The sequence below is a fragment of the Sander vitreus genome, chromosome 8 (assembly GCF_031162955.1).
Source record: "Sander vitreus isolate 19-12246 chromosome 8, sanVit1, whole genome shotgun sequence".
NCBI lineage: Eukaryota > Metazoa > Chordata > Actinopteri > Perciformes > Percidae > Sander > Sander vitreus.
This window is the reverse complement of record NC_135862.1, coordinates 20,935,540-20,963,387: the sequence shown is the minus strand read 5'-3', so window position 1 is coordinate 20,963,387 and position 27,848 is coordinate 20,935,540.

Below are 27,848 nucleotides of genomic sequence, written 5' to 3'. Positions count from 1 at the left end.
GTGTTTTTTTTCTCCGTGTTTACCTCCCATATCACTAACTCTCATGTCCTTTCAGATCCAGCCACTCCCACCTGCCCTGCAATCACCTCATTCCCCTCACCTGTCCTGTACTTTATTTCCTCATCAGCCACTCACTATACAGTATATATCAGCCCAGAGCCATTCTCACTCTGCCACATAGTCTTGTGGGTTTAGCTTTTCAGCATTTGACCTGTCTGTATGATTCTGCCCGTCTGAGTTTTCTGAGCTGTTACACTAAAGTGTCGTATTGCATCCACTAATGTAACAGCACCAGTGAATGCCACACTACTCCTGGATGTCCTGAGTCTTATTTCTTAGCTCCTGTTCCTTATTGAACAAGCCAACACTTGGTGAATTCTGCTGAAGAAGGATTAACAAGTGACATTTCCATGAACTCTTGGCAGCCACAAGCTAGTTACGCATGGTTTATTTTGTTATTCTATTTAAAATCCAATGTACACTTAACAAAACGTCAGAATATTCAGCACAGATATGACACAGCTTAGACATTATCCACAACAGAGCAGTACAAGTAAAGACAATTTATTTATTTTTTACAGCTTCTGCAACATTTCTTACAGATCTAAAACAAAAACCCCATCCAGCACTCCATTTTACCTCAGAATTCTATGCCATCCATTCACCTAGTTCTAGTTCTCCATCATTGGACAATGGTGGATTGAGGACACCATGGGCAGGCCAGCCTCTGTAAGGCCTGTGAGCTGTGTGCCAGTATGGGTAAATAGAGGCTCTTTAATGTCTGCCAGGGGGCCGTGGGGTGGGAGTGGGGTCAGGGTATGGAACTCACTGAGCTGGCAGCCATGCAGCCCATTGTTGCTGTTTGTTAACAGGTGTGTGTGTTTAAATGGGAGTCTTTCAGTGGAGCTGCTACACGAGCCCATGGGGCCCGACCACCTCTCACCCCCTCCCAGTGTTCTCATCAATGACAGCTTTTCAGCAGCCTGGGAGGAGGAGGAAAGGAGGATGATGAGGCTGGCTGAGAGATTAGAAGTGAGAGGACAGACTGCACTACAGTACACAGTATGAAAGCAGGTACATTACAATCAGGGAGACTGGATTTCAAGTCGTATGGGAGGGATGGAAATGTACACCGATGAATACAGCCTCAAGCACACAGTTATGCATCTTTTTGCATGAAAATAATGCACACACTCAATCCATTGAAGAAAGAGTGCAATATTTTGGGAAATACTGATCCATGTGTACCCTGTGGTGTTTTTTCAGTTGTTATTGTGATAAAGAGAGAGAGATGAAATGCAATTTGCTGCTCTGCCCTGCCTTATTGATATGTGGGTTTTCTGGTCCCCCGAAACCAACCTGAATGGAGGCAAGTTAACGTGAGGGGTGGCATGATATGAATGCTCCGTCTAGAGTAGGAGAAGCAGAGGCAGGTACCATGACTTCTATTTTTTAGATTTTTAAATGTTCTACATCACCCCAGCATAGAACACTAGTGGTTGAAAATGTACATATTAATATTAATCTCTACTCACTCTCAGAAAGAAAAAGCAACTCTGAACTGCCTATTCACATATTTATGTTACTCTTCTGTTTACACTTCACAAAACTGTTTTGCAGTCGGCCGGCCATCACATTTTCCTTCCCATGTTACCCTTGCTTGTGACACACAGAGGCCCATGAAAAAAAGGTCAAGTCTTACGCATTTTCACCACGCACATATCAGGAAAAATCGTTAGCCTGCGGCTGTGGAGGTTTAAAAACAGAGGGCAGCGAGTCTCTCCCGCTATATTGGGCTGTGTGTGGAGGATTGCTGTACTGAGAGAGAGAGAGAGAGAGAGAGAGAGAGAAAGAGAGAGAGAGAGAGAGAGACAGACAGAAGGAAAGGAAGAGGGAAAGCTGTGTGAACGATAACCTCGCCACACTGCTCCATGGAACCCTGCCCTGTTAATAGTTTCCACCATGGGCGAGTGAGGAGAAGACCAAGAGAGAAGGGAGGGAAAGGAGGAGGAGAGGAGGGAGAGGGGGAGCATTGGAAGATGCTTCCTGTGTGGCTGGATGGGTGCTGGCCACACCACGGAGAAGGAAGCAGCCTTGGGCACTGTGGAAGAAGTGATGAAAGATGCACTTTCCTCCTCATGCAAATAAAAACTGGTTTATTGTTTCGTCAACATGCTGCAGCTATATGCCTTCATTGGATACTATGATTATGATAGTTTTCTTAAAGAGAGCATGCATAAACATGTAGATGAATCAGGGTTGGGGTTTTGTTTGCACAGGGAAGAAAGTTCAGTCTTTGAAGCTGAGCATTTGAGCCAACAATTTGAACTACTGTTTGTTTGTTTTTTCATCTTTGATTGGATCAAGCCTAGGTCTACTTTGGCCTGGTTTGCCTTGGCCTGGTCTGAGTAGACCTGATTGGTTTCCAGGCTCAGTTTCTCACTACGTGTCAATAAAGGATCAGTCTGTCAGCAAGGCCCCAGTAAAGTTCCAATCCTGTCTTAAAGTAGACTTCAATTGAGCAAATAAATCCCCAAATATACAGTGTTAGATGCTCAGATGTCTAAACGGATTAGAAATAAATGACTGAAATGAGATTATATAGCTGAGTCTGGATATTGTGCTTTTGTTGCCAGTTTGGAGTGCTTACTGTGTTTGAATGATATTTTTACTTTGTGTGTGTTCTCTCATACGATTTTTAAATGTTATGGCTTTAACATCTGCTTGCTTTTTTTGTTTCTTTCAAAATTTGTTTGAGGTATACGATTGCCCGGTATTGGCTTTGATTATACAGTGAACTGTGTGCATTTGATCACATTAGATAATAAGAAATTACAGCAGAGTTGATTTTGAGATTGTGTTCAAAACTCATATCTTCCTGTGACACAATACATGTGAAACAAAGATCAATGTAATCCAAAGTGAAGTTATCTACCCTCTTTCCTCAACTCTCAATCATGAAAGCCAGGCGCTCAGGTGGTGAGATATGATTTTGGAGACTTCAAGACAAAAACAAACTTCTGAGCCCTGCACTGCCCAAACCACAACAGGCCTTGGCACTGTCAGGCCTCAGTGGTAGAACAGTAGTATGTAGTAAAAGGCAGCTGTGCATTACAGATTATACATGTCGAGATGGCCCGGCTGATACCGCAGGTTGAGAACGCCGTCCGCTTTTTCCCTCTGGGATATCCTGACCGAAGGCAAAAATGAAGCGTAGCCATGTTTTCCTCTATAGGAGAGCGCAGCCGTGACATGTTAAGCGCTTCAACCAAAATAGAGAAGAGTAGCCTACATTTAGGGTGAGTCAACAACTCCAGAAAACAGCCCCCCCATGCTTGAGTTAGCAAGCCACACGGGTCTTTAATGTCTTTATTGTAAACTATATAAGAGCTCTTATTCTGGAAAGTCCTAGAGGAAACAAAGACTGGAAATAGAATGTGCATTACACAGGCCTGTACGCAGTACAATGCTTTATATTAGGGCTGTCAAAATAACGCGTTAATTTCAATTAATTAATCTGAGAAAAAAATAACGCAGATTAATCCATTCCATATTGACGTTTGACCCAGAGCCGTTCTAGCCACCATTCGACTGTAAAATGAAGGAGGGAGACGAGAATGTGCTGCCTGGATCATTAATTGGAACATTTACTTGTAAAAATCTTCTTCCTGCCAACCCTGGCTACCGAAATCTGGTGCTACTGATATGTCTGCGCTTCTCTCTGATGCTCTGAAGGCTATACCGGCAACACAAACACTATACTCGACAGCAGCTAACGTTAGCCTACCGTTAGCTAGTAGCTGGATTAAACACGGTTAAAATGCTGACAGCTAACGCTAAACGGTGTAAAGTTTGATTGTGTTTTACTGTAGAGGATTCAACACTGGTATGTAACAATCTGCAGCTGCCGAGAAACAACACAGCCGGTGCGTTCAATGAAACTGGTAAACTACAGCCTCGTGGTGCATTTGAAGTTATTGTAAATGTCATTTTCCCATCTGGTGGTTGTTTTTGTCGTTCAACAGCAATTTACTAGTGAAATAAGTTATTGTTATTGTTATACATTATTATTAAATCATTTAATTTTGACCATGTGGCCTTAGCAATAAACACGCTGTTCTTTAATGTCACCAACTGTTGTTTAGTACCCTTTTTTTTTCTTTTCTTTTTTCACTTTCTTAAAAAGTATCGGTTCAGGCACCGTTAATTATGTATGCAATTAATATTGATTAATTAATCACAGAGTATGTAATTAATTAGATTACATTTTTTAAATGATTGACAGCCATACTTTATATATATATAACTGTAGACATGTAAATAGTCTGAGTGTTTACAATGCATGTTGTTTCTTATAAGTAATAGTCTATGCCAATAAACCTTTTAATGTTGTGCAAGGAGTGAGTCTGTTTCATGCTGTCTCTTGCTAACATCGATTGTCAAACTGTATTGCATTTTGTTAGCTGTGTGATGGACTCCTATTGCTGTTCTTGTCTCAAAAGCTACACTGATCAACATTTCTATATTTAAAATGGATCAATAATTAACAAAAAACTATATGTAATGTGAAAGTGACACAGCTCACCAATAACTATCCATTTAAGAATTATTGTAGTTCACCCTAGCTCTATGAAGAGTTTTAATGTCATTTAGTTAATTTTTACGGTTTTATGACTGGAATCTTTACAGTATTAGTTCACTCTCACAGTCTTCATCAGCGCCATTGCCAAATGCAGCAGGCAGTTGTGTTCACTACGTTTCCCACACCAAATGGCAGATAGACAAAGTTAGCAGCTAACTGGTGAACATAGTGGAGCATTTAACAACTAAAGATGCCGATTTTCCCCTTTTTTTCAGGTGGAGACCAAACACAGTGCTAAAAGGTAAAACCTACATTGATCAGGTGGTCAACAACACAACTTCAAATAAAATGTTGCTGATGGGTGAGTAAATATTGTAACTGCTAACACTTTCAACATAACTTTCAACATTCCACGAAGACCTGCCCTACTATGCCTCTGACTGGCTAGTACTTGTTGCCTTCTTAACAGAATGCAGCGCAACGTAAACAAAATAACACTGCCTGAGCGGGCTCGGTAGATGATGGCAGGCCTAATGCTGACATGGCACACTTATTAACAAGAACATTTTAAATGGCACTTCATATAAAAAGGGTTGCAGACTCCTGATATAGGTTCATTCATAACCTTGACAACACATTTCTGTGGTGAAATACCAAAATTGACAGAAGGCAGTAAGATATGGCTGAGAAAGCTTTTAAGTAAACCTTAAATTTAGAATATTTAATCACACTTTAAAATTGTATTTTCACATGTTATATTGCGCCACAAAGTAGGCTATTGTAGATAAGGGAGAAGGGTGTTATCAAATGCAAGTGTCAATGTATAAAACTAAATATTAATCAATATCAGTGTTAGTCAGCATGTTCATTCAACTTCCAACTGTATGAAATCTCAGGATTCCATTTCTCAGGGAAGACTAGTTAGTTAGTGCATTATTATAAAATTGGTCACACGTCATTTGTCAGTGAGCAGATAATTTGAAAACAATAATCCTATGACAGAGATTGGTTTGAAGGAGTAGCAACACGGAGGGGGGTCAGAGGGACCTTGCAGTGACCCCTGTAACTGATCTGCATCTGGATCACGAGCCTCCATCTGGGAAAAACGTGTGTAACTATTGTGATGCCGAAAAACACGCCTTTGATCTTCCTTTTGCTCCGAAATGCATGCCTGAAAACAAGAACAGGGCTTCCAAAAAAGACGTGCACTTAAGAAGTAGCGGGAACACAGATTGACAGTCTTTGGTTTAGTGTGTGTTTTTCTAGAGCATCTGTCTTCCTGCTCCGGCTCAAAGAGACAAGCCGGAGGAAGCGTTTTGCTCCTCTCCAAGGCCTTGAATGTGGGGAGGAAATCATCCGCACATTGCGTGAGATTCAACCGTTGTTCGCTGGTGTCTGTCACAGCACTCATCAGCGCAGCATTAATTAAGGATAAATACAAAGCATAAACAATAAACACGTGACCACAAAAGCCACAACTACCTCCCATACCAATTCAGAGCCTCGCCAAAGAAAGTAAATACAATAATCCTTTCAAGATTTGTTCCTCCCCAACCAGCCAGAGAGCCCCCCTCTATGAAGACTTAAGTGAAATGCATTATTCAACAGATAGAAGCGTAAGGATGTCATTCATTGGAATCAAGCAGACCAGGGTTAGATTGTATTTCACATGGCAGCTTGGCAGGATCTGACTGCAGATGTTCAACTTGGCATATCATGTCATTTCTAAAATAACCTGTTTTTGAGTGCTGTGGGTCTGGGTCCTTTTTGCTGGAGCACCCGTTGGAACTGATTTGTACATGTTTATTAAGAACTGTAAAAGGTTGGTGTGTGTGTGTGTGTGTGTGTGTGTGTGTGTGTGTGTGTGTGTGTGTGTGTGTGTGTGTGTGTGTGTGGTTGAATGGGAGTAAGTGAGTGCGTGCAGAGGGGGGATGGTTGATGGGACAGCTGAAACGGAATCACTTCATAAGTGAAATACCACTCCCTGTACAATAGCCAGCCACAAACCAGAGCTGTGGTGCAAATGTTTTTCCAACATGGCATGGATCTATCCCTGCATACTGAGATTAAAAAAATGCATTTTTCACTTACTTTAAATGAGAAACCAAAGAAGGTTATGTCTGGTACACTCAGGGTTTGGGGTCTCAGATGCACTTCATGCAAACAATTTCGCACAACGTTGACTGTTTTCGTGAACTTTAAAATGTTTCTAGTACAGGAGTATCATTAGCATTGCTAGAGCTTGAGTTGATGATCACATATGTCATCCCTGCTGTTTCACTGTTTCATTTTGGAGACAAGTTTACCAAGACAGGCTTCAGAATGCCTGTGTCAATGAAGACAGTCTATTGAGAGGCAGATAAAGGGTGCTAAAATGCATTCGTTCTACATAGTTTCACATGCTGAGAGCTATTTTGCATCCCCCTGAAGAGTTAAGATTCAATAGCTGCCAACCCTGAATTTGTAGAATGGCCTTATTGAGGAGGCTGAGGGATGAACTACATTCCAGAGGCCTGCTGGGAGAAAACAAGATGGCCGTGTGTGACATGTGGCTTTGTTGGCGGGCGAGGGATGTCTCTCATGGCCATCAGGGTGTCAGAACTGGTTACTTCTAATCACGCCTGATAGGCGGAGAAGGACTGGGCACAACTGCAGGGCCTCGTGATTCAAATCACAACCGCTTACAAAAACGCACCATGACCATACATTGACAGATTAACATTCCGCATGTCTAACTCATATCTCAGGAGCTGTGAACAAGCGGCGGCAAACTCCCTCCCAGATTCCAGATCACATTGTTCGACCTTTTTTCCCTGCACCCTACGTGATGTGAACCTGAGGGAACAGCAGCATTGGAATGTCAGAGATGGAATTCCTCTGAATGGCCGTTTGACCTGACCACCACTTAGTGTCAGCACAAGGAACACACTCAATCATTAACAACTGGACCATGGTGACCACTGACTAGAATGGCTGTTGTGACCCAGGCCTCATGACTGGCATGGCCACTTACATACAGAGGCAGGGAAATCCTATGGCCCTGATTCCACCATTAGCCATGACCTTCCTATTACAATGATGTAAAGGAAGCTTGGTAGGTATTTAGTTTGAGTTGTCAGCTGCTACTTGAATCAACGAGTTATCACCATGGTAATGATCTGTTGGGTTTTGGTGTTATGCTTAAATAGTGTTTGTTACTGAAGAAACAGCTCTATAATTTGTAATTCTGGAGTAAGCGTGAACCAAACACATTTATTTACACCAATCCTACTTTTCTTTTCAAATACTGCTTCAGATACCTCAGCTCAAGATATCTGCCATAACCAAATACTGATCAAATTCAGCTCTTTCTTCATCACAAATTTAAAATATCTTATCTATTGTGTTGAACTCATTGGGATCTTTAATGTAGGTAACATGAGACTAAGCACTGTAAAGGTATTAAAAACTGTTGTATTAAAAACTGTGATGCCTGTGACTAAATTAATGTATTTAATGGCAGAAACACTAGACAGTAAAACTGTATTTATGTGCATTGATTCGGATCCATTGGGTTGGATCTTTACATCCTATGTGTAACGTCTTCACATATCAATGGGTAGCACATCCTATGTCCTTTTGCTTTTTAATTCCAGTCCATATCCAGTTTGAGTTCCCGTCAGCTACAATGGATTTCAATACATACCACTTTTCACTGTGAAAGAAATGTCTGTACAGACTTCACAAAACACTGCAACATTATCCAATCCTCTACTCTCCATCTGTATGCAGTGAGCTTCAAACAGTCATATTTTCACCCAAATATGGCTAAACACGCAAGCTTTTTCCTCTATAATGTTATAGCTCATTTCCTACCGTGATGAAAAACACTTGTAAGTCACAAAATATTAAGATTACTGATCACACTGGAGGCCAGACCAGAACCCTCATTCACAAAAACAGCTGAAACAAAGTCAACAACAAAGCAATGAAAATATGAAAAATGTGGAAAAATAACTGCTGTAAAGCTTTGATAACGGAAATCCTTGTAACAAATGATATGTGTTTATGCAGCAACTAATTATATTGACCACTAAAAGCATTCCATAAGCCATGAGCAGTGTCCAAATGTTAAATGCATGGCAATTGGACAATCTTCAAATAGATAGTTAGGCCTTCACATTTGTAGTACTAATTTTGCCAGTTATTTAGTCCTCTGTTGGCTAATAAGTTTAGTTCTTAGTTTCACACATGATTGTTGTGACTTTTGATTATTGATGATTATTATTATTATTATTATTATAAGATTTAATTAGTGTAAAAACTAGCATGATTTACACTGTGTACTGAGAGTATATTGCAGTCTGGTTAGAAAGTAAGCAGGTAGATCCTTAAATCTGCAATTGCCTCAAACAAATTACAGTAGAAGCAGCATCTGGTGGAGTATAGCACACATGGCTGCCAACACTGTGAGGCCTTCCTTCACCACTTTGACCACACGTGGCTCCCCTATAGCTCTTCTGGCACAGAAACATAACAGTATGGCATATCACTTTTTCACATGATATATCCACCACTGTCCTCTTGCACAATCCACAAGGTCTTTATTTGGATTTGGAGTGATAGTGGGTTGATTCTAGACATAATACTCTTTCCATGAGGGTCGTGGTGGTGCACCTGTATATCTAAAACCCAGAGAATGTCAGAGCTACTGTGGTAGAAAGATGCCTTGTCTTTTCGAGTCAGAGCGAGTGTCAGTGAGTGTCTGAGACATCTCATTGCTTCGCCAAAATTGCAGAGCAGAGTTTTTCTCTCCACACGAAAACATGCCCTGTTGGTTTCATGTGATATCTGATCACAGATTATGTTCCCCAGTCATAATTAGGAAATATCTCTTTCAAACATTTTGTGCCAGCTACATTATATTATGGTTAAAAGAAAGCATTCCTGCAATGTTGAAACAGCAGCGCTGAAACAAATACGTCACTTTTAAAAAATGTGCTCAAGTGTTCTCTTGTATTGGAGGCTTGTGTTTTTTTCTATGAGCACCTAAATTAGTTTAACCAGCACTTGTCAACAGCCAAACCATCAAATAACTTAACATGCAACATATTTGAAACCAAATGTGAGAGAGCTACCACAACAACCCTAACAAAACCAAGCTCTTTGCAGGCAGGGGGCCGTAAATGAGTACAAATAATGACACAACGCCACCCATAAACAGCTGTTAGGGAATGATGGGAAAGGAAAGTGGACTGACAGAGGGGACGCACACAGGGCAGTGGGGACGCATGTGGGGTCCTTTTCATGGCTGAGGAGGAGGAACCTGTAAAAGGGCCTGCCACAGGGGAGAAAGGAGCCTCTTATGGCCCATTGTGCATGAATGCTCCAACCTCTAGACCTGTCTCTCCAGCTCCAGCGATTAGCCTCCCTCCTGACCCATTCTCATTACCCGGGCTTGCCTGCTCTCACCCAGTAGGAATGTGTGTTTATGTTTGTGTACCTCTTTAACTTTCTTTCACCTCGGTTGTGATCCTTTTGACACTTCATATCTGCAAACCTTTCCATATCACCACACATTGCTTTTTATTGGTAAAGAAAAACGTTAAATCACATGCACACAGGATAATTCCAGTTTGTCACAACGTGGGTCTTCTTATTCATGGTTTTGTCCATCATTCCTATTGATAATAATAGCATTCTACTAACTAACTGGAATTAAATGTTATTCTTCTTCTACAGCATACATACAGTATCTGCTCTATAAATCACTTGTCCTGTGTTCCCCTTTTTCTTCCTTCCTAAAAAATTTTTTTAAAATACATTTCAAACACATCCTCATACCTAAACAGTTGTGCAAAAAGTGGGTATGCGCTATATGCGGCGCATAGGGGCGCAGCACCATATACATTTTAGAGGCCTACAGGATAGACTAGGCGCCCTGTCTAATAAGATTGCATCATAGAATGTTGACATAGAAGAGGGGGGAGGGTGGAGGGGGGGGTGTGGAGCGGGTGAGCGCCGTGAGCGCAGAGCAAGCAGGTACGAGTAGTGAAGTAGAGTAGTATGGAAAAAGAAAAAGAACAAAGCAAAACAGCTGTTGGGGCTAAACATAGAAAAAGAAAGAAGGAAAAGGAGATGACATGTCAAGGGACGTGACAGCAGTTAAATAAGTGGATGGTGAGAGGCAACAGGTAGGATTTAAAGTGTGACGTCTGTGCTTGGAGGCTTGCAAACAGGGGCAGATCTAGAAAAATATTCATGGGGTAGTGAGAGGGGGGCAGGAATTTTTGAGGGGTGGCAACATATGGCAGACGTATATAAACTGAATTGTATCACAGTTTGATGAGAAATAGTATGTACACACTACAAAAGGGCACAGGCTGCCATTTACAAACTCATACAGACAAACTTAATCTCATGCAATCAATATCTTGCATTTGAGGTTTCATTTGAAACAGTTCATATTAGGAATAAGTGACCATACAATGTGATCTCACTTAATAGGAGATAGAAGTATGACAGAAGTAAGGGGCATTATCACAGGAAAGGCATTAAGGTAAGACACAGGTGATGAGTGGCAGATGTGTGAGAGGGGAAGCAAACAGTTTTTGACTGTGTCAGAGAGGCAGCGTTTCAGGTAGCATTTGTACAAGATTAGGAACTGTCATTGATTAGTTATAACCATCAGACTGTGTTAACACACACTAACATTTTAGCCTGGGAGAGTATTTTTAGGTTAATTTGTTTAATTTTTTAATTTAATCTGAGCAATAGATCTAAAATATATTCTACACAAAATATAAAAACTCATTTTCACACTGACAACTTTCCATAATTATTCATATTTAAGCACATTTTTATATTTATTTGATGTCTAAGCAATGTCTCTTACATTTTATAAAAATGTCCATCTTTGTCATTTGTTGTTCTTATTCATATGTAACTTAGTATATATGCAGCAACAGTTTCCATACCATGTGGACCAGCTCGACTGGAGATCGTTGGTGATGGCCCAGGCACTCTGCTTTCCCTTTCACTGTCTGAGCCCTGCACGTTATCTTGTCTCTCGCTTTCTCCCTCCTCATCTTGGTGATGCTCTCCCTCCATATGTTCACCGCTGTGGTGTTCTCCCGCCTCCTCCTGTCCCTGGTCACCTTGGCCTTGTATTCTAACTCTGTCACGTTTCTGTTGCCCTTTTCTCTCCACCTCGTCTTCGTCTTCTCTCTCTCCTTCCACCTCTTTTCTCTCTCCTTCCACCTCATCTTCTCCGTCTACCTTGCTCAGTTGTTCATTTTCTATTTCTCTCGCCTTTCTCTTTGGTGAGAAAAAAACTATATTCTACCTTTCCTCTTCATTTCTGTAAGATTAAAAGCAATTTTACAATGTTTTCCTTGATAGACGTTGAATCGATATTAGCTTTTGTAGCCTACTTTACACAGAACAAACGTCAGACCTACGTAACATTATATGTATAGTTAGCAAAATAATGTTCTTCAACCTGTTTTCTATCATCTCAGAATCAGCATCGCAACTATGCTAGCACTGTGCTTTCGTTATAATTTCATTTCTTGATAGATAGTTAATCCGTTTTGACCTCTTTCCTCCTGTGTCTCCTTTCCTCATGACCAGTGTTGTTGCCAACTCTTTTCCAATGAAAGTTGCTAGCACCAGCTCCAAAAGTCGCTAAAAGTCGCTAGATGACGTCATACGCTCATTTGCATATTTTTGACGTCATTACGCAATCATTTCTTTAAAGCTTAGTGGTTGTGTCAGCAAGGTAGATAGAAAGAAATAGAACTCTTTATCCAAATAATCACAAATTCAATACAGGAATTTATTTTACCTTATAATTATTACTTAGGTAGTCTATCTTTGAAGTAAAAAAAAATTAATTCTACAAAGGGAGGGAAAAAGATCGATAAAGAATTCTCAAAGAAGGCTGGCTTGCTCCCGTCGCGTCCTGCTGTTTCTCCTATCTACACCAGCACCCGCACACCCTGTCCCCCTTCTACCTGCCTGCGCACTGTGCTCAGTGCTGCTGCACATGAGAGAGGGGAGAGGCTGCTCCGCTGCTCCTCAGTCACAGAACAGAAGACTGTTTTGGCGTCTACAGGAGAGAAATACCTTGCGTGCTCGCTGGACAATACTGGTGACTTTTCTACAGAAAGTCGCCAGATTTGTCGCTAGTCACTTTTTTGAAAAAAAGTCGCTAAGGGGGTCTGAAAAGTCGCTAAATCTAGCGACAGAGTCGCTAAATTGGCAACACTGCTCACGACTCCTGGCTCCCTCGCTTTGCGCCACTCAGTTTTCCAAACAAATCAGGCTCTTGCCGCTCTGGCGTCATCTCATGCTGCATTCACCGCAGTCGGACATTAATTTTAATAATTAACGCTCATAAATTGTCAAATTGGCCATAACTTTTAATTCGTTGCTGCCAACTGGGGTGGCAGCAGGGGTGGCAAGGCTTTCTTTTAGGGTGGCATTTGCCACCCTATGCCACCCCGGTAGATCCGCCCCTGCTTGCAAATATTAATGTTAACAGACTAGCTAGCGTTTGCTAACACTGGGAATGTAGCAGCCAAATGGGGGTTTACAGCTAGCTTAGAATGTGCAAAACCGAGGTTGCTGAGCTGAAAACTGGTAAATATAAGGTAGCATGTACAATAAATGACAATAATCTGGAAAACATAACTAATGCTATAACTCTGGTTTACCATGGAATCAGGCATAGATTTGCTACCAAACTTGGAGGTTTGCAAATATCCATGTTAACAGACTGGCTAGTGTTTGCTAACTTAATGCAAACCAATGTTGCTGATAGCTACATTTAGATTTTGGTTAAACCCCATGGTACCAATCCCATGGATGACATATCTCAATTTTATTAAGGTCAAATAACAACTGGTAAATATAAGGTAGCATGCACAATAAATGACAAGAAGAAAAATAAATAAATATGAAAAAAAAATATATATATATATATATTTAAAATACAAAATGTGAATGTAATTTCAACAGCAGCACAACCTTACTGCATAATAGTTGTCTTATCTGATGCCATCACTAGGTTGATTTAAGAATTGAATTTAGGCTGCTATATTTAACAGTGAGCTCATTTCATTCAGGTGTGAGGATGGTGGATCAGGAAAGACAGGGGGAGGCAACAGGTAGGTCTAAGATTAGGTGGAAGTGTAGGGGGGGGGGCACTTGATACCAACAGATTCATTTCTTAATATTATTAATATGGAAAAACTAATTAAAAATCTATTACATAATATTTGTTTGACAATATGTCTATATCTATAAGATTAGTGGAGAAGAACACAGGCAAGGAGTCAATGAGACGGACATGAGGTCGGCGATAGCATCACGCAGAGATGAGATCAGTGATGACATCAGGTAGGAGTTCTATTAGACCACACAAAACTAAATGTCCGGTATGGTTTGAAGTCCTGTTGACCAACCTATTCACTGTATCCTTTTTTGGGGGAAAATAGTGCAGACATAGATGGAAAGCCCCTCACCACTCAAATCAACTAGGGGTTGCTGATTTTTTTGGCCAATTGTCACAATTAGGTTGCCAAGGGCAACCGGGCAACCGTTAACGTCGCTGATGTACTTTGAAAGATAAACCTTTATTATTTAAAGCCCATACATGATGATGTCTGGCACACTTTTTTTTTTTTTGGGGGGGAGGGGGCACCAAAATTGTTGCTGCATACCCCTCTGACACTGGGTAGTTGCGCTGCATGGTGGTCATTTTAAACATGTGACCATAACATGTAACCACGGTGGAAATTTGAATCATGTGACCGTTAGTTAGTTAGGGTTAGTAAAACAGCAAGGATTGGCTTAAAATTAGTCACATATAGCGTAAGTGACATCACAGACGTCGTTGCGTTACGGATTAAGGCCGTAAAATTTGGTTAATTTCTAAAAGTGAAAGTTTACTTATTATTTTGCATGGCAGCTGGATTCTCACAATATCACGAGATCACGCAAGAATCACGGGGCTACTAGCAGATACGGGCGTGGTTTAGGTGTTTGTGACGGCCGCGACTGTTTGTTCAAAACAACAATGCCGAACATGATAGACAAGTTCATATACAGTAATCACCTGTCAAGTATTTTTTTTAAAGTGCTTGCCCTTTTCCAAACAGTTTCCATTGACGGCTTATTGATGATGGTTCTGTGTAACAAACTGTCTGGCGCGTCAGGTTAGTTGACTTATGGTTTCACACAGGACACGTACCCCAGTCTCCTGAATAAAAGTCCTGCATTTGTTTGATCCATCTGCACCCCAACCTCCCTCCTTACGCGGAATTTGGTGCTCATATACTTTGTCACCTTGCGTCCTTGTTTGCTGTCATGATAATTACTACAGCCACAAGAGGTTGCCGCCTAAAAAGAAACGTACTTATGAATCATTATGAGCTGCTTAAACAATCAACCTATACAGTCGGACGGTCTAATTTTCAAACATGTTGACATTATTTTTGACGATGAAATGGGATGACTAAATGTGATTTCAGTTGGACTTTAATTGATGATATCGCTAATATCAGGTCAGTGCATCCCTATTTTTTGGGTGTGCTCAACTTCAGTTTTCAAATAAGGTGGTTTAGATAACTTTGCTAAACCGTCGTATGGTGCTTAAACAGTAACAAGTATTTGCAAATTGTAAAACACAATTCACAAATGAATACAGAGTGTATTCGTAATTTGTATTCGTAAATCTGTGTTGTATCTGTGCCTCTAATTTGTGACTTGTGAAACACAATGCAGAAATGAATGCAGAGCGAATTGTATCCGCAAATGCGTATCTGTGTCTGTGCGTCTAATTTGTAACTCGTATTTCAACATTAGTAAATGAACTTGGTGTTTTTCAATGTGAATATATTTGTAAATCTCCTATTTGTGTGAGACTGTTTTTCCGCGCCGTTGTTGTCACAACGCAATTCTTGTCTCAAGTGACGATCCCAGCACTCTCCAGTAGATGGCAGTAATGCAACACTTATGGATGCCAACCGCTGTTAAACTACATGAACAAGCCTTGTCAAATGTTTCGGAGCCGGTTGGCAGAAACTACTTAATATTTACCTCCACCATCAATTCCAAGTATTCCTTTTGGCTTGAAATTTTACATTTGCATTCGCATGAACTGGGGTAGATCCTTCATATTCATGCGCCATCTTGAAATACGTTAGCCGGTAAGGGACATACAGGACATACTGCTCCGCCTTTCGCGTAGAGACCAAAAGAGCAAGAGACCGGCTTTTTGAAGCGTGAAGGCTACCGTAGCTGTAATACGTACTTTGAACTGCGTGGTGTGAGGGAAGTTGATTGCGATATATGATCTCAACGCTAGATGGGAGAAATTCCTACACATTGGACCTTTAAGTGTTATATAACATGTTTTTCACAAAGACTGTAATTGCATTGTTTATACAGGTGATATGACTGATTTAATGAATGTAGAAGGGTCAAACACTAAGTCCATTTAACATCCTGACTATAAAAATGTAATCCTTTAAGACAGGTAATAGTGACAGTAAGCAACAAAAACAAACTCACTGCTGCTATAACAACATAAAGCAAATTGTAAATGCACTGCAACAATGATGATGAAAACATAAATGTAATGTATTTGACGACAAAGTCCTAATAATATCAACTTACCCAGAGGAACGTCAAATAGTTTCCATAGATAGTAAAATTAATGGACAAAGCGCCAAAGCACTTTTCCGGTGATGGCTGAGTGTTACTGCAAACTGAGCTTGACGACGTAAATGTGCCGTGAGCAACCTGTCTGAAAGTTGTAAGTCTTCTGGTAGCTGTGCAAGAGAAATCCCTATACATAGGTATATGTAAGGAGATAACATAGGCACAGGCTAATTATTGCTAACTAAAATGCTAGTTAACATTAGTAATTAAACGTAAACAGCTAATGTAAGTCGAAACAGCCTGCGAGCTTTTCCTGACTATACGGTGATTTGTCTACTATGCGACAGAAAGTCACGTAGTTATGACACAATCGTTAGCCTATTTTTATAAAAATGTCTGCTACGGAGCCATAACATGAGATACAAGGTAATGGAGCCTTTTATACATTGTCGTGTTTCTTTTCAGTCATGACCGAAAGAACAAGATCCAGGGTACAAGCGGCCGAAATGGGTTTCCTCAGGAGGGTAGCTGGCGTCTCCCTTAGAGATAGGGTGAGAAGCTCAGTTATCCGTGAGGAGCTCGAGTAGAGCCGCTGCTCCTTTGCGTCGAAAGGAGCCAGTTGAGGTGGTTCGGGCATCTGGTAAGGATGCCCCCTGGGCGCCTCCCCTAGGGAGGTGTTCCAGGCACGTCCAGCTGGGAGGAGGCCTCGGGGAGACCCAGGACTAGGTGGAGGGATTATATCTCTAACCTGGCCTGGGAACGCTCGGGATCCCCCAGTCGGAGCTGGTTAATGTGGCCCGGAAAGGGAAGTTTGGGGTCCCCTGCTGGAGCTGCTACCCCCGCGACCCGACCCGGATAAGCGGATGAAGATGGATGGATGGATGGATGGGTGTTTCTTTTGAAATAAACAATGGGCAAATAAAGTCTTTAAATGCTTCAGATGTAAAGTTATTTGCTGTCAAAGTGGCGCCAAAATGAATGGCAGTCAATGGAATGCTAACGGCAGGGAATGGCTGATTAGCATCAAAATGACTCCCTAGGAAGTACGCTTTGCGGAGGCTCGCTTACCCCCTTGGTAGTTTCTGCCAACCGTCTCTGAAACATTTGACAAGGCTTCTTCATGTAGTTTAACAGCGGTTGGCATCCATATGTGTTGCATTACCGTCATCTACTGGAGAGTGCTGGGATCGTCACTTGAGACACGAATTGTGTCGTGACAACAACGGCGCGGAAAAACTGTCTCAAAAGTACCCACATAAATAGGAGCTTTACAAAGATATTCACATTGAAAAATACTAAGTTCATTTACAAATGATGAAATATGAGTTACAAGTTAGACGCACGGACACAGATACGCATTTGCGGATACAAATCACTTGGCATTCATTTATGAATTGTGTTTCACAAGTCACAAATTAGAGACACAAATACAACACAGATTTACGGATACAAATCACTCTGTATTCATTTGTGAATTGTGTTTTACAAGTTGCAAATACTTATGAGACTGTTTTAGCACCATACCGTCAGCTTGTCTGGTTGTCTGACCGCTTGTGTTTCTTGCCATTTGAACAATGTCCCTGTGTTCCCAGATCTCACATTACATTCCAGAGTACAATGCAATCATATCTGACAGAAATATTGGCTAAAACTGTAAAAATAAGAACTAAGTTCTAAAAAAAATTATTTATCCTTTAAGTTAAGGTTGTGTAGTGCATGACTGCAGTGATTCACAGAGCTTAGTGAGCCACATATCGCATTGGATTGTACAGACTTGACAATCTGAAATTTAAAGTTGAGCTGAACACCAAGCTTGTGTTCCTTTGCCATTATATCAGCATGTAAAGTTAAAATGCAAAATTCTTGGATTTGAAATTACATAATATACATATGTCAATAATTCAATATCACATGGAAAACATGGAACTCTGCACTGGTTCTTTGACTGCATATGGCCACCACCTACCTATTTTATGAATCTACATTCACCAGCTTATTTCATGCAGACTCAGCTTGACAGTGATAATTGAGTCTTCCATGCCATGTCTTTATATTGCGGCTATCCAGCACTGCCATCACGGGGCCTCTAAAGTACCAAGTGTTGAGCTTGCAGATTGTTTTGCTTATACATCCAGCCTCTAATCTGCAAGATTTATACTTTGTCCCACCCCTGTAATTAACAGACTTCCTAATAACTCACCTCATACATTTATAACATTTACTATCCCCACATATCAGGACACAACGGGATCTATTGAGATGTCGGCTTTAAACTGAAAACATTAGGTGGTTGCCATAGTGACAGTCATCACTCATATTCCTCTCAAACCAGCTCTGCTTCAAGCTGTGTTCGCTGTTTATTCTTCAGCCAGATCAAAAGATCTCTCTGAGGGAACTTCAAGTGGCATATTTTAGGAAAGATAAAAGAAGAACAGCATTACTGTGGGTCACAAATCACAGTTTGTTTAGCTGTGAAGTTACTTAGCCGACTTATATAAGCTCAATCAAAAAAAGATGAATACACATGTAAAAGAAGTCCAGACATCTACTGTCAGAATCAGCCAATCCTGATGCGACAAAGCTCACCCAGAAAGTCCAGGTCATCCACACTGTCGAGTTTCATCCATGCTGTCACAACCACAGCACGTCAACCAGGAGTCTGAGGCAGGCTTTGGGGTCAACTCTCTGCCTGTGGCTCAGCATAGCAGCACAAGTGTCTGGTCAGTCCCGCTGGTCAGGCACCACACCCTGCCAACAACCACCGTCTGACAGCTGCTGTTGCTTCACCAACCTGTGCACATGGGAAAAGTCCACAGAAAGACAAACAGGCGGTTGGGACATGACAGGACAGGAGTGCCCTATCACTGACTCCATGTGGAGCAGGCAGTATTCTTAAATGATCCAAGTGATGAGAGGTGTAACTGCAGGTTGCAGGTCAAAAAACTGGCAGGAGTTAAAAATATATTTTACTGCTGCTCCAAGACAGACCTAATAGCACTTCCCAATGAGGTCTAATGCGTTTATGTATTTGGGGATTACATTTTATTACAATTCAGCTCAATAAAACAGAGAAATGTAAGGGTAGAAGTTTTCTTTGGAAGGATGATATACAGGTCCATATGCAGAAACCATGATACTCCGAATTAGAAACATATTAATTTTGCCTCTGCTTTCTGCCCAAGCCCGCTAATTGATAGAACATATCCGAATACTGGTAAGGTGATCCTAAAATGAACATACAGAGCAACTACTCTTTCAAACCACATTTCATTTCATATGTTGTGAATGGCTAATGAAAGTCATCACTGAGCAAATTCAAAGTAAGGAATTTATTTTACTAATCTTTCAGCAACATAAAACACAGATTTTGTTTTTGCTAATGTGAGAACATAAATTTGATTTGTTGTGTTTACAGAACTCAAAGAGAAAGATCTGATTAACACCATACAATGAGCCAGTTCGCTCTGTTATGCTCTTATGAGATTTACAACACATATGGCACTTCGTAGTTATGTGATAATCTCCCACCCACAGAAGTTAATTGGATAAAAAAACAAGAGTTGAAAATATTATTGAGATGAACTATAAACAATTCTAAACACCAAGTTCTAGCTTTAAGCAAAACCTGCGCCCTGTTTCTTAGAAGCAATATTGAATTAAATTCATTTGTGGTAGCACGCAACAGCATTCTGCCTCCCAAAACCATTCTGTTGTTTTGGTGCCAGTACGATTTCTGCTGAACAAGCTGACACCAGTACTGTAAATAAATGATGCTCACATTGCTAACTGCTAGGAACACATCACATTGCTAGGAACTGACTGATGGAACTTAGCTTTAAATGTGTCTTTCCAATGCAGTGCTTATGCAGTGCTCAAGCATTATTGGGACCATAGGTATATGGTCAGTTGTATAACAGTTGTAAAAGCTTTTAAAGTGTGAAGCAAACGTAAACGTTAATTCCAAATGATTGGAGTTCATTCAAATAATGTAAGAAATGCAATGTTTAAACCCTTTGCAGGGCAAAATGTTGATGTTGATATTACATTTAGTATAATAGTTGGACTTTTTGGGAAGTACAGTATGCATATTCACTTTCTAGCTGTTACTAGAAATATGTATTAGTAGGTGGACTTTATTACCTTCAGACAGAGCTAGGCTAGCCGTTTCCAGTCTTTATGTTAAGCTACATTAAGCTAACTGGCTGCTGGCTACTGGACAGATATGACAGTGGTATCGATTTATAATAAATGTATGTCACAAAATGTCTAACGGTTGCTTTCTGTTGGTTTAGCAGTATTGTTGACTTAACACATTCTCATGAACGGGTTTGTCTGATATCATACGAAAACCCATGCACAACAATTCAGATGATATCCAACGAAATTACGAGTGCCGGTTGGACAGGTGACAACCATTCTCATGAGAGTTAAGTTTAGCGATCTTTACAGTTAAATTTAGCCAAGAAAAGGTCACTGTGAGCCGGCTACAGAGCACCATAAGGCCCCAGTCATTTAAGCAGCCATTGCAGTTAAGTTTAGCTGACAAAAGGTGACTGTCATGTGGCGATGACAGTTAAGTTAGGGCAGCACAAGGACTAGTTACGTTTAGAAAAAAATTGTGGTTTGGGTTAAAACACTGGTCCCCTTAAGTAGTACTCCTGGGACACGAACACCCGTTTCCTGGGTAAAGGTTTTGTGTTTTCCCCTTGAGTTCTTCAGGATACAAACTTTGCTCCCCCGCTTTAAAGCCCTGTGTTTTATGATCCACCCATCCTCCCCGACTTCCTTCCTATGCTTATACATCAGCAGTCATTTGCTGCATACATGCAGTTATACATACGATTTCTAGTGCATTACTTTTCGTAGCTATACATATGAATGGTTCGTGAGAACAGCCTGGTTGACTGAGCAGCTAGACATGTCATTTGGAAAAAAAAGAAGCAGGTTTTCGCATAGACTACAGGCTGGATCTCCTCTCTAGATCTTCTCCCTGGTAACTCTGGTGGGGTATTAAGAGAAGGAAAGGAGCTTGGAAGAGGACTGTCAGTGCCAGAGCTTTGCCTTAAACAAAGACATGTGTTACCAAAGGGATGTCAGCCTGCCCGCTCCCCAGCACTGTGTAACTCAATCTCCCCACATTCTCATCCACTGAGGGGGGTTTTTAGGAAGAAAGGGTTAAGTATGTTGATCAAAGGCTCAATGATGGACCAAAGGACTTCTCTAGATCATCAGTGTGACCTCGGTGCATCCATCAGCCATTAGGACGTCAGGACTGCGGCGAGGCAAGGCCCAGTTGGTGTGGAGGCAGTGGGGGGGGGGGGGGTGCAGGGGGGAGCTGAGGGTCTTTTGGAGCTAGGGTGCTGACGGGCCTATGTGGTAGACAGGGAGGTGGTGGGGGGAAACAGGACCCACAGAGACAAGAAAAAGAGGGAAAAAACTGGGAGGAGGGTTTGGCGGATTAAAGCCCCAACCAGCCTTTAACTTATCCCAAACCACATGGAGCTGGTGTCCAATGCCCTACATATTCAAAGGCATGTACACTAGCCCACTTCCAGCCGGTGACACAGATGGAGACAGAAATATACAAGTGCTGGGCAACCAGTTTCTCTGATGTTGCTTTCCATGCGGTGCGCTCTGCTGACAGACTGAGTTAGCCATCAACTCTCTGAGCGGGAGATGGACAAGTTCACTTGTGTTAAGCAAACTTTGTCACCATGCTGCTCATCATTACCTGCCACAAACGCTTAAAATCTGTAGTACTTGTTGGGGTTTGACACAGCTGAAAAAGTCATTAAAAGTAGTAAGATAATTTGTTTGAACAACAGGCCCTAGTGTTTCTTGCAGCACACTAAGCTACATGTTGAGTTGGAGCTGTTTGTGTGTTGTTCCGGTGACCTTCCATCCCCATGGAAAAGCAAAGATTCAGCAGAACTTTCCATGTATATGACCCACATCATGGAACCTCTTCACCTCCACCACTGCTCTTTCCACAGGCTAGACAGGGAAGGATGATACACTGGCATTGAATCTCACTGGCACTGACTGTGTGCTGGGGTAAACTATTCCTGGACTATTCTCTGGACCTGACCCTAAACTGTCGCTCTTTAGTGGAGCAAAAGAGTGATTGACTTGTTGCTGGTACAGCTTGTTGATTTTCAGTAGCAAACTGCCTCTCGATTGGCGTAGAGATGAAGTGAAGTTGCTTGAGGTGAGTAGGTAAGTTCAATCTATTATTTGCAGCATTAAAATGAAATGCCAAACTCAATTAGCTAAATATGAATCATGGTCTAGAAAAACAAATTGCTAAGCAATTACCTGTAAAAATTCATGCTGTGTCCTTGGAAATACTGTACCTCAGTATATATTAAAAGCAACAGGCCATGGAAAATGTATTTCCAAGACATGATTTGCAATCATCTTCATGAAAATTGTTTGTCTTCTGCTTTGTCTCACAGAGGGTGAGGGGTGAAGCGCTAAGAAAAGGGCCTTTAAGGGTCTTGTAGCTTTTCGCTAGGTGGAGTCTGCTTTTAGAACCCCGACCTCACTTCATGAAAACAAAACGTGAGGAGAAAAATAACCTCAAGGAGAAGCCGTGGCCTACCCAACCACTGGACATTGAGCAGCACAAAAGCGCGTGTGGGCTGTCCTCGAACTCACTCCGCCAAATGTCTCCACGTAGAAACCCACTTCCCATAGGGATGTGTCTGTCTTACACTCAAGCAGGCAGATGCAGACACACACATACACACACAGTGCATTTCACTATCTTTGTGGGGACCCATCGTTGACATAATGCATTCCCTAGCCCCTTACCCTAATCTTAACCATCACAACTAAATGCTGAACCCTTAACCCTTACCTTAACCCTAACCATAACCTAATTCTAACCCTAATCTTACAACCACGTTTTAAACCTCAAACAGCCCTTTAAAGTTGTGGGGTCCAGCATTTTGGCCCCACAAAGCTGTCTGGACCCCACAAGTACACTGTATACCACGAATATAGTTAAACAAGAAGACACACACACACACACACACACACACACACACACACACACACACACACACACATATTGAAGTTGTATGCAGACAGAAACACATGGTAAGGTGAGCAGGCAAATAAATGCTTACAGAATGAGCTTTACACACACATGAACACAGACACAAATACAGCAGCGCCTGGGGTTAGACCCATCCCATCGTCTCAGACTGCTGATGCTGTCCTTAGTGTAGCTGTGAGGCCTGAGGGCGTCACCGCATAAGTATTAACCTCGCTCATATTTTACAAGCACCGCTTACTGCCCAAGTCCAACATAAACAGGTGTGCACGCCAAATTGGGCGTCATTACTCCCCAGGCTAATGTCTTGTCTGCTTATATATATAGTCGGAATTTTCACTTTAATATCTGTAAATCTAAAGTTATTTACAGTGTTTGTGACAGACATTTTTGAACCTGTTCAGTCAGAGCATTGGAGAGAAGCTGCTTTTGTCTTTATGCAGCTGTTTGGTTCGGGGATTCCCATCTAAACTCTTCAGTTAAAACTGTTGCATTTTGCCTATTTTTTTCTTTTCATTGACTCACTGTGTCTTTGCTATTAAGTTTGACTGTTGATTACAGTCCAGTTGCTATTTTAATATGAGACTGAAGATATTCTGAAAAATGCCTCTGAGAGCTCTACTGTGTAGAAGAGATAACACACAGTTTTTCAAAAACCATAGTATGCATCAGAAACAGAGACCAACATTGGCACATTTTTTGGACAATACAGATGGATGAAGGCAATCAGGTAGCGTTCAGAGTCCTCAGTCTGGGGTCTTGACGATCTCCACTTTTCCTTGTGGTCTATGATGTCACACAGGGCTCTGCCTTTGAATGGCCATGTGTTCCTTGCCACTAATATCAAACAGATGATGAGAAACCTCCAAATGATGGTCTTTTACTAAGACAAGCAGTCAAAACAAAGTTAAAGGAACACAGAAAAACACCAAGCGATCACATGAAAAAGAGAAAAAATATACGTTCTTAATTGCTGCAGGCTGTGTTGTGGGCAGCGTTAAACTGTATTGTGTGCTCTTCTGCTTTGTTGACAATTTTAACATTTTAAATAAGCGCATTGATGGTGCAAAGACTGATTGCATTTCTCTCCACGAGGGCTGCCAAGAGATGTTTTCAGCACAGTAGTACTTCCATGTTTTCCCAGGTTGTATCACCTTAACCAAAGCCTTCACATCCTGGAATAACAAACACGACTTAAAGGATTGCCCCAGAATAATCCATCATCCATGGGACTGTTAAACATCCCTTTCCTCAACTGAGGAGAGGTCTGTAATTGAAGTGTGGCGTCTGGAAGACAACAATCCTTTTCTTCTCAGTTGGTATCTGGCTAATCTCAAGCACCAGCTCAGAAGACCTCTGACTCCTCGATTTTTAATTTAATCCCTTCATTTGGGCAATTTATTTTTTTGCCACCCTTGCTTCTCTTCCCCCACACTTGCAGATGTGTCTTATCTCTGAGAGGCCAAGCCTCTGATCTGAACGATCCTATCTCACTTTGCCAGTTACAAATTACAAGGAGGCATAGTGTTGGAGCGAATTCAAAGGAATTTGGGAGGGCTTCTCTCACTTCACAAAACAGGGGAACAAAATAAAAAATAAAAAAAAGATTTTTGCATAAAGCAATGTTGCTATCAACAATAAAAAATATAAATTGAAATGTGTATGCCTTTGGCTATGATACATTTAATTACCTAGACAGCCATTATACATTTCCTTTAAAGCAGATAGTAAAAGGTTTTGTCAGCTAAACAAGGAAATAACTCTGCAGGATTGACCTGTTCTGAACTACTTTATTGGCTTAAAATCATTTAAGTTTAGTTCAGTTGTTTGTCTTTTATGTTCTCTTCAATTTGTGTAAATTAATAGGGACTCCTTTGCATCTTCTTCTTTCCTAAAGCACTACAGACCCTGATATGACTTGCCAGTGAACTCTGAATAGCAGGATCATAGGATACATTTGCATACAGTTAATTCATGGCTTTGGCAGACATATGCAATATCCTTTTCAGTGATGTCAGTGGTAACCTCGCGACTGCCTTTCCTCCCAACTGGGCCCTGAATTGGAAAAGTGGGTGCGTCGCTCCCAGTGTGAATTAGACCAGAAGCATTAGCTTGCAGAATATATCCCAATGAACTAATGATCCTGACACCCAAACAATAGCTGCTTTAGAAGAAAGCACACACAGCAGACTCTGTTTTTCTATCTCATATTTTTAATGACAAAATGTTTGTCAGAAACAAATGGATTTATTTTTCTCAATCCAGGGAATAGTATGGGGAGCTTATGTGGTTCCGGTCCCCAGGGCTTCAGACTACTAACAAAACACATCTTACTTCTGCTCTGCTGCCTGCCTACAATGCTTTTCACATACAGGAGGACGAGTGGGAGCGTCAGGCAAATGAATTAAATAGCATGGCTTTCTTTCACCGAGCCACTTCATAGAAAGAGCTGGATGAATGTCCAAAATGGTAATTTATGAATGATGTAAATTATCCCTCACTGCCTTAAAAAATACACTACTTTGAAGGCTAGAAAGAGTCAAAATAATGAATTAACTATCATGAAATTATTCCTAGGCTGGAAAAAAACTATTTTACCTTATCTTTTTACCATGCTTTGCACTTGGTCCCTAACTTGGTTCGACAGCTGCTCCTACTTATATAGTGTACCCACTCTTTCTCCAAACCACTCTCAATTAGCTCCTCTCCTAAATAACCACTCTTTTCACTTGCAGTTTCCGGCTACACATGCACCTCCTTGTTTCATCAAGCCATCCCATCCATCTCAAAAACACCCTCACAAAAGAACTACACTCTTGTTTGTGTGTCTAAAAACAAGAGGCACACTGAGCCACTTCCTATTCACATCAGGTAATTTGCATAGAAGTCCTCTTCCCCATTTAGTGACTCCGAATGGCTCTGCCAACACAGAAAGCATGAGGAGAGGATCAAGTGTTAAGCCAGTTATCCTGTCCGTCCTAAATCCTCAATCAGTTCATCCTGAGTATCATGAATCGTTCCACATCATGCTTTGAGAATACACTGCTAATGTCATCTGCCATTTCAACCACAACAGAAAATAAAGTGGTGAAGGAAAGAGTAGTCTGGATCAACTACGGTTCACTTACCGGATAGTTCCGACACTGCCAGACGTTCCACCGGATGTCCCTCACCTTCCACTTTTTTTTGCGTTGCTGTTCTAAACTCTGATTGCCTCGGTAAACAACAACCAGAACCTGCGAGCCAGCAAGCTAGAAGCTTGAAGAAAATTTGGATCGTGCAACAAGGCAGGCCTGCTTGGTTCTTTCAGGGAATGATTGTAAAGATTTACAAATAACATGTTTACAGCATTTACTCTAACAGGGACGTTTTGGGACCAATTGGTGGGGATTGCTATGCACAAAGTACACACAGCAGTACACTGGTAATAGCAAATTAACCATGTATCCAGCCAATTTAAATACATCACGTTACTGTATTGTGTAAACGGTTAACTTCATTTAATACTGTATGTGACGTTTTCTTTAAAACATATTCCTTTCCGAGACCATTTTCCAGATCCACCGTTTTTGCGACCGGAGATTAGCGCCGCCCATGACATTTGTGATTGGTTTCAAGAAATGCACACAATCCTGCTATCCAGGAGTGTATGTGTGGAGGGGCCAGACCTTACTTCACAGCGCTGTGGAGATAGGTCTGGCAATGCGAGACTAAGGAAAGAGTAACTGTGGGTGTCACAGGTTGCTGTGACCACCCAAGTCAGAGAGCCTCAATTGCCCTGAAGAAAGCAGCATGTGGGTTTTTCATCCCTACACAACAATTCCAACTTGATGAATTGCAGGATTATTACAAATATATTTTGTGGGGGGCAATGTTTTGTAATTTTTAATGGAAAACAACAGTTTTCCATAATCCTTCTTGCTTTTTTTTTCTTTCTCTTTCTGTGTTTCTGATCACATTTCTGCTTGACATAGACATGGAGAAGACGCTCCTTTCCATGCTGGAAGAGATAATTGACTTCTGTTCCGTGCGTGCCACAATCAAGACAGAAGACCACAGCATATTATGAAAATGCGCTGTGTACAAAATAACATCAGCAAGTCAGCACACTGCTTGATTTATTTATTTTTAATTTTTAATGGTTTATGCTACCTAATGCATTTGCCAGTGACTATATTAAGCGTGGTTGGAATGTTTGAATAACAGACTTCTACATAAAGTTTGGCTTCATACCTGGACACACTCAATGACCAGATTTAATGTGTATGTTTTACAGGGAGAGAAGTTATGAAAATAATAGCTTAGGATATTTGTTGGAACAGTCAATATGGGCAACTAATCACACTGAGTGGAACCTTTCTTGTACCAACATGCGTTGAACAATAAAATGAAGAATGTGAATTCCTTACTCAGGGTTCAAGGATAACCTTTCTTGTATGTTTCATTATACAACTCGTCATTAAATTAAAGACACATCAGCTCTTTATGTGTGGAAATGTATTTGCATCCTTGTCAAAGAAAACATGATTTTTTGAATTGCCTCCAGATTATTATTATTATTAT